The 9,749-nt window shown below is 47.4% G+C and overlaps 22 non-coding genes across 22 annotated transcripts; all 22 read left to right on the forward strand.

Annotated features, from left to right (window-relative positions):
• The first annotated feature begins 3,786 nt into the window (after positions 1–3,786).
• LOC140379666 (5S ribosomal RNA) lies at positions 3,787–3,905 on the forward strand. Its single transcript, XR_011930603.1, has one exon. It is a non-coding gene; the product is annotated as a 5S ribosomal RNA (ribosomal RNA).
• Positions 3,906–4,075: 170 nt separating this feature from the next.
• On the forward strand, positions 4,076–4,194 carry LOC140379730 (5S ribosomal RNA). The gene has a single exon (XR_011930665.1). It is a non-coding gene; the product is annotated as a 5S ribosomal RNA (ribosomal RNA).
• Positions 4,195–4,343: 149 nt separating this feature from the next.
• On the forward strand, positions 4,344–4,462 carry LOC140379667 (5S ribosomal RNA). The gene has a single exon (XR_011930604.1). It is a non-coding gene; the product is annotated as a 5S ribosomal RNA (ribosomal RNA).
• Positions 4,463–4,631: 169 nt separating this feature from the next.
• LOC140379668 (5S ribosomal RNA) lies at positions 4,632–4,750 on the forward strand. The gene has a single exon (XR_011930605.1). It is a non-coding gene; the product is annotated as a 5S ribosomal RNA (ribosomal RNA).
• A 149-nt stretch (positions 4,751–4,899) lies between these two features.
• On the forward strand, positions 4,900–5,018 carry LOC140379670 (5S ribosomal RNA). Its single transcript, XR_011930607.1, has one exon. It is a non-coding gene; the product is annotated as a 5S ribosomal RNA (ribosomal RNA).
• Positions 5,019–5,167: 149 nt separating this feature from the next.
• LOC140379671 (5S ribosomal RNA) lies at positions 5,168–5,286 on the forward strand. Its single transcript, XR_011930608.1, has one exon. It is a non-coding gene; the product is annotated as a 5S ribosomal RNA (ribosomal RNA).
• A 169-nt stretch (positions 5,287–5,455) lies between these two features.
• On the forward strand, positions 5,456–5,574 carry LOC140379673 (5S ribosomal RNA). Its single transcript, XR_011930609.1, has one exon. It is a non-coding gene; the product is annotated as a 5S ribosomal RNA (ribosomal RNA).
• Positions 5,575–5,743: 169 nt separating this feature from the next.
• LOC140379731 (5S ribosomal RNA) lies at positions 5,744–5,862 on the forward strand. Its single transcript, XR_011930666.1, has one exon. It is a non-coding gene; the product is annotated as a 5S ribosomal RNA (ribosomal RNA).
• Positions 5,863–6,011: 149 nt separating this feature from the next.
• On the forward strand, positions 6,012–6,130 carry LOC140379674 (5S ribosomal RNA). Its single transcript, XR_011930610.1, has one exon. It is a non-coding gene; the product is annotated as a 5S ribosomal RNA (ribosomal RNA).
• A 168-nt stretch (positions 6,131–6,298) lies between these two features.
• LOC140379675 (5S ribosomal RNA) lies at positions 6,299–6,417 on the forward strand. Its single transcript, XR_011930611.1, has one exon. It is a non-coding gene; the product is annotated as a 5S ribosomal RNA (ribosomal RNA).
• Positions 6,418–6,566: 149 nt separating this feature from the next.
• LOC140379676 (5S ribosomal RNA) lies at positions 6,567–6,685 on the forward strand. Its single transcript, XR_011930612.1, has one exon. It is a non-coding gene; the product is annotated as a 5S ribosomal RNA (ribosomal RNA).
• A 149-nt stretch (positions 6,686–6,834) lies between these two features.
• LOC140379677 (5S ribosomal RNA) lies at positions 6,835–6,953 on the forward strand. The gene has a single exon (XR_011930613.1). It is a non-coding gene; the product is annotated as a 5S ribosomal RNA (ribosomal RNA).
• A 152-nt stretch (positions 6,954–7,105) lies between these two features.
• LOC140379678 (5S ribosomal RNA) lies at positions 7,106–7,224 on the forward strand. Its single transcript, XR_011930614.1, has one exon. It is a non-coding gene; the product is annotated as a 5S ribosomal RNA (ribosomal RNA).
• A 149-nt stretch (positions 7,225–7,373) lies between these two features.
• Positions 7,374–7,492, forward strand: LOC140379679 (5S ribosomal RNA). Its single transcript, XR_011930615.1, has one exon. It is a non-coding gene; the product is annotated as a 5S ribosomal RNA (ribosomal RNA).
• Positions 7,493–7,642: 150 nt separating this feature from the next.
• LOC140379603 (5S ribosomal RNA) lies at positions 7,643–7,761 on the forward strand. Its single transcript, XR_011930545.1, has one exon. It is a non-coding gene; the product is annotated as a 5S ribosomal RNA (ribosomal RNA).
• A 148-nt stretch (positions 7,762–7,909) lies between these two features.
• LOC140379680 (5S ribosomal RNA) lies at positions 7,910–8,028 on the forward strand. The gene has a single exon (XR_011930616.1). It is a non-coding gene; the product is annotated as a 5S ribosomal RNA (ribosomal RNA).
• Positions 8,029–8,187: 159 nt separating this feature from the next.
• LOC140379682 (5S ribosomal RNA) lies at positions 8,188–8,306 on the forward strand. The gene has a single exon (XR_011930618.1). It is a non-coding gene; the product is annotated as a 5S ribosomal RNA (ribosomal RNA).
• Positions 8,307–8,455: 149 nt separating this feature from the next.
• On the forward strand, positions 8,456–8,574 carry LOC140379683 (5S ribosomal RNA). Its single transcript, XR_011930619.1, has one exon. It is a non-coding gene; the product is annotated as a 5S ribosomal RNA (ribosomal RNA).
• Positions 8,575–8,723: 149 nt separating this feature from the next.
• On the forward strand, positions 8,724–8,842 carry LOC140379684 (5S ribosomal RNA). The gene has a single exon (XR_011930620.1). It is a non-coding gene; the product is annotated as a 5S ribosomal RNA (ribosomal RNA).
• A 152-nt stretch (positions 8,843–8,994) lies between these two features.
• Positions 8,995–9,113, forward strand: LOC140379685 (5S ribosomal RNA). Its single transcript, XR_011930621.1, has one exon. It is a non-coding gene; the product is annotated as a 5S ribosomal RNA (ribosomal RNA).
• Positions 9,114–9,262: 149 nt separating this feature from the next.
• Positions 9,263–9,381, forward strand: LOC140379686 (5S ribosomal RNA). Its single transcript, XR_011930622.1, has one exon. It is a non-coding gene; the product is annotated as a 5S ribosomal RNA (ribosomal RNA).
• Positions 9,382–9,533: 152 nt separating this feature from the next.
• LOC140379687 (5S ribosomal RNA) lies at positions 9,534–9,652 on the forward strand. Its single transcript, XR_011930623.1, has one exon. It is a non-coding gene; the product is annotated as a 5S ribosomal RNA (ribosomal RNA).
• Positions 9,653–9,749: the final 97 nt, after the last annotated feature.

Genomic DNA, 9,749 nt, shown 5'->3' on the forward strand with positions numbered 1-9,749 from the left:
AGTTCAGACTAATTAACATCTACGCCCCGAACGATGATGGTCTGAGGAGGCAATTCTTCAAAAAAATATTTCGCTTTGCGAACGACAATACAATCATAATCGGTGACTTTAATACAACACTTTGCAAGACAGACATCGGCATTAACAACTCTTTTAAAAACAGCACTGCCAGGACAGCCCTGTTGGAAGAAGCCGCCAGCAGGAACCTGACGGAGGTGTGGCGGTTCGTCCACCCCTTCCTGAAGGATTTCTCCAGGCGGCAGGTCGTCCAGGGCGTCCTGAAGCAGTCCCGCATTGACCTCTGTTTTGCCTCCTCAGACCTGGCACAGAGAGTCAGTGGTGCTTCCTACAAGTGGTCAGGCTTGAGTGATCACTCCACTTTAGATATTTATTTTGGGTTAGTTTCATCACCGAGGAATGGAGGACTGTGGGTCCTAAACAGCTCCATCCTCGGTGATGAAACTTTTTGTAGGAAAATGGACTTTTTGTTTGATGTATTTGACATGGAGCTGGAGCTGATCGACAGCGTGGTCGATTGGTGGCCGACGGCAAAAACACGCATTAAAAAGCTCTGTGTCAATTACAGCAAACACAAGGCGTGGCTGTCGACCAGGAGGGAGACCGCTCTCCGCCAGCGCCTGCAGGTCCTGGACCAGGGCGCAGCTTCCACCACTGGCCCTGTGGATCCAGAGTACCTGGTGGTGCGCGCTGAGCTGGAGCAGCTGGAGGTAAGTAGGTGTCAGGGTGCAATTTTGAGGGCAAAAGCCAGACACACAGTCGAAGGAGAACGCTCGACAGCGTTCTTCTTCGGCTGTGAGAAGGCTACACAGGGAAAGATGCACATAGATAAGTTGATAGATAAGACAGGTAAGATTGTTTCCGAGGTAAGTGAGGTTTTAGAGACAGCGCAGGATTTCTATAGTAGGCTTTTTAGTTCAGACGGAGTGGCAGAGCAGGCTTTAGACCAGGCTGTAGGTGCTCTGGAGCGCACACTGAGCAGGGAGGATAGGGAGCTGTGCGACGCGCCTCTGTCTCTCATGGAGATAGAGGCTGCAGTCAAGAGTTTAAATACAGGAAAAAGCCCCGGAGAGGACGGACTAACCTGTGAGTTTTTCAAGCGTTTCGCTTCCAGGTTAGCTCCGATCCTACTCCTATTATATCAGGATTTTGAGAGTGAGAGTAGAGTTGGCGATGGTTTTGCGATGAGTGTCGTCACTCTGCTTTTTAAGAAGGGCGACAGGAGCAGCCTCGCCAACTACAGGCCCATTAGCCTTTTGAACGTAGACTATAAAATTTTAGCAAAGGTATTAGCAGGTAGGTTAAAGCGTGTGATTGGATCCGTCATACACCCCTCGCAGGCCTACAGCGTCCCCGGGAGGGACATCTCAGACACAGTTTTGTCTCTGAGATATCTCCTTCGGCAGATGCACGCGACCGGTGGTATTCACGTCAGTGTAGACTTTAACAAGGCGTTCGACAGAGTTGAGCATTCGTTCCTCTGGACTGTATTAGGTAAGTTAGGTTTCGGCGAACGGTTTGTTAATTGGCTACAGCTCATCTATTCCTTTGCGGTCAGTAAGGTCAAAGTCAACGGGTTTCTAACTGACTCTTTCCCCTTAAAAAGATCAGTCAGGCAGGGCTGTCCCCTCTCGTCGCTCCTCTACAGCATCGCCGCTGAGCCTTTGGCGGCCATGTTGAGGGCGGACGCGGCGGTGAGGGGACTGACCACGCCTGCGGGTAGGGAAGTCAAAATTTTTCAGTACGCAGATGACACGAATCTGATCCTCCGAGACGTGGAGAGCCTGAACGCCTCTCTCCACGTGCTCAATGTTTACGGCCTCGCTTCAGGGGCCAAAATCAATTTCGATAAAACCACGGTTAAATTTTGCGGCAGCGTCACGCCTGTTCCTCTCCCTGTCCAGCTCCGGGAGGCCGGGGACTCCTACAAGGTCCTCGGCGTCCCCCTGGGCAGAGACGAGGAGGCGTGTCGTACTGCACTTTGGTCGCCTTTGTGCGAGAAAATTACAGCGCGCTTGAATTTTTGGAGACGTCGTAATCTGACATTAAAAGGTAAAGTCTTAGTTGTAAATTCTTTGTGCATGTCCATGTTGAACCATGCACTCTCCGTGTACGGCCTGCCGGGGGTCTATGCTAACAAATTAAGGTTAGTGATAAACCACTTTTTGTGGAATCGTGAGAGGGGCTTTATTGCACATAAGGTTATGATAGGTGAGTACGATCAGGGAGGTTTAAAGTTAGCAGATTTAGAGTTAAGGAAGAAGGCCTTCAGGCTGAAAACAATTCGGAAATTTCTAGACGTTGAGGTAGATGCTCCATGGAAGGATTATATAGGTGAGTTTGTTAATAGTCTAGGTAAGTTTGGTGTTTATAATTTGTGTTTGTTGCCCCCTGTTTCGGTCCTGGAGGGCCTCCCCCCCTTCGAGAGGGAACTCTTGGAGGCGTGGAGGACTTTCAGGCCCCTGACTGTGGCGGTTCCAGACAGCGGTGAGGGTCTCGCGCACATGCCCCTCCGTCATAACCCTGACTTGCTCTCCGCTCCCCCCGGGAAGCGCGAGTGCATGATCAGTGGGGCGATGGAGGAGGCTGGGCTGGAATATGTAGGTAAGGTATTTGACGTGAAAGGTAATTTTAGTGTAGATTATATAGGGAAGTGTTTTAGGTTAGCAGGTAAAGTGTTTAGGAAAAAGTATATTAGTGGTATGGTAAGTATTTTTAACAGGAATCTGGTCAGGCATTGGGGAAGCACTTTGGTACACCCCACATAACGTAGGTCATTTTGACTTCAGATTTAGACACAGGATCGTCTTTACATCCGCAGCACTGCACGCATTCCTTCCCGACAGCTACGCTGCGGACTGCCCCGTGTGCCACGGACCCCCCGAGACCCTGGAGCACATGCTGTACACCTGCCCGGCCGTCCGCCCGTTCTGGTCCCGACTGCAGGACCTCCTCGCTCGGAGGCTGTCCTGGAGGCTCCCACCGCCGGCGGCCCTAGGAGGGGACGACCAGGAGCCCTGGCTCCTCCTCTTTGGTCCCGGACAGAGTCGCTCTGGAGCCAACACCCATCTCGCCCGACTAACCCTCTCCATAGCCCGGTACACATTATATCTCAACAGGAACATCCATCTCCGTGACAATAAAACAGCAGCACCCTGGCCCATCTTCAAAGGACTCTTGGCCGCACACCTCCGACACCTCCACATGGCAGCAGAGCACCGGTTCATCACCCACCTCGTCCCCCACAACACCCTGATCCACCTCACACCCTCTGGAAACCTGGACATCCTCTTCTGACCCCGGCATCACCCCCCCATCACTGAAGAATGTTTCGAGAATGATTGTGTGTTTGATTTTCTGTAATTTTTTGTCTCGTCTCCCCTTGCCCTTGTGTATCCCATTCCCTTGCCCTTGTGTGTCATGTATGTCTGTACATTCATGTAAATATATGTAAATACTTGTTTTAAGATGTTTTTGATAATAAAAGATAAAAAAAAAAAGACCAGCCCGATCTCGTCTGATCTCGGAAGCCAAGCAGGGTTGGGCCTGGTTAGTACTTGGATGGGAGACCGCCTGGGAATACCAGGTGCTGTGAGCATTTTCACACTTTTTCACCTGTCAAAAAAAAAAAAAAAAAAAAAAAAAAAGAGGTTTTTCATTGAGATATCCCAATTTTGACCGAGCAAGTGGCGTGAAGGTACTCTTCACGAAAAGACAGTGTTTGATGCAAAAAAAGCAATTTATACGAGTTTTGACCTGGAACATTTCGCTCACGGCCATACCACCCTGGACCAGCCCGATCTCGTCTGATCTCGGAAGCCAAGCAGGGTTGGGCCTGGTTAGTACTTGGATGGGAGACCGCCTGGGAATACCAGGTGCTGTGAGCATTTTCACACTTTTTCACCTGTCAAAAAAAAAAAAAAAAAAAAAAAAAAAGAAGTTTTTCATTGAGATATCCCAATTTTGACCGAGCAAGTGGCGTGAAGGTACTCTTCACGAAAAGACAGTGTTTGATGCAAAAAAAGCAATTTATACGAGTTTTGACCTGGAACATTTCGCTCACGGCCATACCACCCTGGACCAGCCCGATCTCGTCTGATCTCGGAAGCCAAGCAGGCTTGGGCCTGGTTAGTACTTGGATGGGAGACCGCCTGGGAATACCAGGTGCTGTGAGCATTTTCACACTTTTTCACCTGTCAAAAAAAAAAAAAAAAGAAGTTTTTCATTGAGATATCCCAATTTTGACCGAGCAAGTGGCGTGAAGGTACTCTTCACGAAAAGACAGTGTTTGATATAAAAAAGGCCGTTTTGACCTGGAACATTTCGCTCACGGCCATACCACCCTGGACCAGCCCGATCTCGTCTGATCTCGGAAGCCAAGCAGGGTTGGGCCTGGTTAGTACTTGGATGGGAGACCGCCTGGGAATACCAGGTGCTGTGAGCATTTTCACACTTTTTCACCTGTCAAAAAAAAAAAAAAAAAAAAAAAAAAGAAGTTTTTCATTGAGATATCCCAATTTTGACCGAGCAAGTGGCGCGAAGGTACTCTTCACGAAAAGACAGTGTTTGATGCAAAAAAAGCAATTTATACGAGTTTTGACCTGGAACATTTCGCTCACGGCCATACCACCCTGGACCAGCCCGATCTCGTCTGATCTCGGAAGCCAAGCAGGGTTGGGCCTGGTTAGTACTTGGATGGGAGACCGCCTGGGAATACCAGGTGCTGTGAGCATTTTCACACTTTTTCACCTGTCAAAAAAAAAAAAAAAAGAAGTTTTTCATTGAGATATCCCAATTTTGACCGAGCAAGTGGCGTGAAGGTACTCTTCACGAAAAGACAGTGTTTGATATAAAAAAGGCCGTTTTGACCTGGAACATTTCGCTCACGGCCATACCACCCTGGACCAGCCCGATCTCGTCTGATCTCGGAAGCCAAGCAGGGTTGGGCCTGGTTAGTACTTGGATGGGAGACCGCCTGGGAATACCAGGTGCTGTGAGCATTTTCACACTTTTTCACCTGTCAAAAAAAAAAAAAAAAGAAGTTTTTCATTGAGATATCCCAATTTTGACCGAGCAAGTGGCGTGAAGGTACTCTTCACGAAAAGACAGTGTTTGATATAAAAAAGGCCGTTTTGACCTGGAACATTTCGCTCACGGCCATACCACCCTGGACCAGCCCGATCTCGTCTGATCTCGGAAGCCAAGCAGGGTTGGGCCTGGTTAGTACTTGGATGGGAGACCGCCTGGGAATACCAGGTGCTGTGAGCATTTTCACACTTTTTCACCTGTCAAAAAAAAAAAAAAAAAAAAAAAAAAGAAGTTTTTCATTGAGATATCCCAATTTTGACCGAGCAAGTGGCGTGAAGGTACTCTTCACGAAAAGACAGTGTTTGATGCAAAAAAAGCAATTTATACGAGTTTTGACCTGGAACATTTCGCTCACGGCCATACCACCCTGGACCAGCCCGATCTCGTCTGATCTCGGAAGCCAAGCAGGGTTGGGCCTGGTTAGTACTTGGATGGGAGACCGCCTGGGAATACCAGGTGCTGTGAGCATTTTCACACTTTTTCACCTGTCAAAAAAAAAAAAAAAAAAAAAAAAAAGAAGTTTTTCATTGAGATATCCCAATTTTGACCGAGCAAGTGGCGTGAAGGTACTCTTCACGAAAAGACAGTGTTTGATGCAAAAAAAGCAATTTATACGAGTTTTGACCTGGAACATTTCGCTCACGGCCATACCACCCTGGACCAGCCCGATCTCGTCTGATCTCGGAAGCCAAGCAGGCTTGGGCCTGGTTAGTACTTGGATGGGAGACCGCCTGGGAATACCAGGTGCTGTGAGCATTTTCACACTTTTTCACCTGTCAAAAAAAAAAAAAAAAGAAGTTTTTCATTGAGATATCCCAATTTTGACCGAGCAAGTGGCGTGAAGGTACTCTTCACGAAAAGACAGTGTTTGATATAAAAAAGGCCGTTTTGACCTGGAACATTTCGCTCACGGCCATACCACCCTGGACCAGCCCGATCTCGTCTGATCTCGGAAGCCAAGCAGGGTTGGGCCTGGTTAGTACTTGGATGGGAGACCGCCTGGGAATACCAGGTGCTGTGAGCATTTTCACACTTTTTCACCTGTCAAAAAAAAAAAAAAAAAAAAAAAAAGAAGTTTTTCATTGAGATATCCCAATTTTGACCGAGCAAGTGGCGCGAAGGTACTCTTCACGAAAAGACAGTGTTTGATGCAAAAAAAGCAATTTATACGAGTTTTGACCTGGAACATTTCGCTCACGGCCATACCACCCTGGACCAGCCCGATCTCGTCTGATCTCGGAAGCCAAGCAGGGTTGGGCCTGGTTAGTACTTGGATGGGAGACCGCCTGGGAATACCAGGTGCTGTGAGCATTTTCACACTTTTTCACCTGTCAAAAAAAAAAAAAAAAGAAGTTTTTCATTGAGATATCCCAATTTTGACCGAGCAAGTGGCGTGAAGGTACTCTTCACGAAAAGACAGTGTTTGATATAAAAAAGGCCGTTTTGACCTGGAACATTTCGCTCACGGCCATACCACCCTGGACCAGCCCGATCTCGTCTGATCTCGGAAGCCAAGCAGGGTTGGGCCTGGTTAGTACTTGGATGGGAGACCGCCTGGGAATACCAGGTGCTGTGAGCATTTTCACACTTTTTCACCTGTCAAAAAAAAAAAAAAAAGAAGTTTTTCATTGAGATATCCCAATTTTGACCGAGCAAGTGGCGTGAAGGTACTCTTCACGAAAAGACAGTGTTTGATATAAAAAAGGCCGTTTTGACCTGGAACATTTCGCTCACGGCCATACCACCCTGGACCAGCCCGATCTCGTCTGATCTCGGAAGCCAAGCAGGGTTGGGCCTGGTTAGTACTTGGATGGGAGACCGCCTGGGAATACCAGGTGCTGTGAGCATTTTCACACTTTTTCACCTGTCAAAAAAAAAAAAAAAAAAAGAAGTTTTTCATTGAGATATCCCAATTTTGACCGAGCAAGTGGCGTGAAGGTACTCTTCACGAAAAGACAGTGTTTGATATAAAAAAGGCCGTTTTGACCTGGAACATTTCGCTCACGGCCATACCACCCTGGACCAGCCCGATCTCGTCTGATCTCGGAAGCCAAGCAGGGTTGGGCCTGGTTAGTACTTGGATGGGAGACCGCCTGGGAATACCAGGTGCTGTGAGCATTTTCACACTTTTTCACCTGTCAAAAAAAAAAAAAAAAGAAGTTTTTCATTGAGATATCCCAATTTTGACCGAGCAAGTGGCGTGAAGGTACTCTTCACGAAAAGACAGTGTTTGATATAAAAAAGGCCGTTTTGACCTGGAACATTTCGCTCACGGCCATACCACCCTGGACCAGCCCGATCTCGTCTGATCTCGGAAGCCAAGCAGGGTTGGGCCTGGTTAGTACTTGGATGGGAGACCGCCTGGGAATACCAGGTGCTGTGAGCATTTTCACACTTTTTCACCTGTCAAAAAAAAAAAAAAAAAGAAGTTTTTCATTGAGATATCCCAATTTTGACCGAGCAAGTGGCGTGAAGGTACTCTTCACGAAAAGACAGTGTTTGATATAAAAAAGGCCGTTTTGACCTGGAACATTTCGCTCACGGCCATACCACCCTGGACCAGCCCGATCTCGTCTGATCTCGGAAGCCAAGCAGGGTTGGGCCTGGTTAGTACTTGGATGGGAGACCGCCTGGGAATACCAGGTGCTGTGAGCTTTTTCACCTGTCAAAAAAAAAAAAAAAGAAGTTTTTCATTGAGATATCCCAATTTTGACCGAGCAAGTGGCGTGAAGGTACTCTTCACGAAAAGACAGTGTTTGATGCAAAAAAAGCAATTTATACGAGTTTTGACCTGGAACATTTCGCTCACGGCCATACCACCCTGGACCAGCCCGATCTCGTCTGATCTCGGAAGCCAAGCAGGGTTGGGCCTGGTTAGTACTTGGATGGGAGACCGCCTGGGAATACCAGGTGCTGTGAGCATTTTCACACTTTTTCACCTGTCAAAAAAAAAAAAAAAAAAAAAAAAAAGAAGTTTTTCATTGAGATATCCCAATTTTGACCGAGCAAGTGGCGTGAAGGTACTCTTCACGAAAAGACAGTGTTTGATATAAAAAAGGCCGTTTTGACCTGGAACATTTCGCTCACGGCCATACCACCCTGGACCAGCCCGATCTCGTCTGATCTCGGAAGCCAAGCAGGGTTGGGCCTGGTTAGTACTTGGATGGGAGACCGCCTGGGAATACCAGGTGCTGTGAGCATTTTCACACTTTTTCACCTGTCAAAAAAAAAAAAAAAAGAAGTTTTTCATTGAGATATCCCAATTTTGACCGAGCAAGTGGCGTGAAGGTACTCTTCACGAAAAGACAGTGTTTGATATAAAAAAGGCCGTTTTGACCTGGAACATTTCGCTCACGGCCATACCACCCTGGACCAGCCCGATCTCGTCTGATCTCGGAAGCCAAGCAGGGTTGGGCCTGGTTAGTACTTGGATGGGAGACCGCCTGGGAATACCAGGTGCTGTGAGCATTTTCACACTTTTTCACCTGTCAAAAAAAAAAAAAAAAGAAGTTTTTCATTGAGATATCCCAATTTTGACCGAGCAAGTGGCGTGAAGGTACTCTTCACGAAAAGACAGTGTTTGATATAAAAAAGGCCGTTTTGACCTGGAACATTTCGCTCACGGCCATACCACCCTGGACCAGCCCGATCTCGTCTGATCTCGGAAGCCAAGCAGGGTTGGGCCTGGTTAGTACTTGGATGGGAGACCGCCTGGGAATACCAGGTGCTGTGAGCATTTTCACACTTTTTCACCTGTCAAAAAAAAAAAAAAAAAAAGAAGTTTTTCATTGAGATATCCCAATTTTGACCGAGCAAGTGGCGTGAAGGTACTCTTCACGAAAAGACAGTGTTTGATATAAAAAAGGCCGTTTTGACCTGGAACATTTCGCTCACGGCCATACCACCCTGGACCAGCCCGATCTCGTCTGATCTCGGAAGCCAAGCAGGGTTGGGCCTGGTTAGTACTTGGATGGGAGACCGCCTGGGAATACCAGGTGCTGTGAGCATTTTCACACTTTTTCACCTGTCAAAAAAAAAAAAAAAAGAAGTTTTTCATTGAGATATCCCAATTTTGACCGAGCAAGTGGCGTGAAGGTACTCTTCACGAAAAGACAGTGTTTGATATAAAAAAGGCCGTTTTGACCTGGAACATTTCGCTCACGGCCATACCACCCTGGACCAGCCCGATCTCGTCTGATCTCGGAAGCCAAGCAGGGTTGGGCCTGGTTAGTACTTGGATGGGAGACCGCCTGGGAATACCAGGTGCTGTGAGCATTTTCACACTTTTTCACCTGTCAAAAAAAAAAAAAAAAAAAGAAGTTTTTCATTGAGATATCCCAATTTTGACCGAGCAAGTGGCGTGAAGGTACTCTTCACGAAAAGACAGTGTTTGATATAAAAAAGGCCGTTTTGACCTGGAACATTTCGCTCACGGCCATACCACCCTGGACCAGCCCGATCTCGTCTGATCTCGGAAGCCAAGCAGGGTTGGGCCTGGTTAGTACTTGGATGGGAGACCGCCTGGGAATACCAGGTGCTGTGAGCATTTTCACACTTTTTCACCTGTCAAAAAAAAAAAAAAAAGAAGTTTTTCATTGAGATATCCCAATTTTGACCGAGCAAGTGGCGTGAAGGTACTCTTC

Source organism: Eucyclogobius newberryi, unplaced genomic scaffold, assembly GCF_026437365.1.
Source record: "Eucyclogobius newberryi isolate DKJ021-1_F unplaced genomic scaffold, fEucNew1.0.hap1 SCAF_432, whole genome shotgun sequence".
In the NCBI taxonomy this organism is placed as follows: Eukaryota; Metazoa; Chordata; class Actinopteri; order Gobiiformes; family Gobiidae; genus Eucyclogobius; species Eucyclogobius newberryi.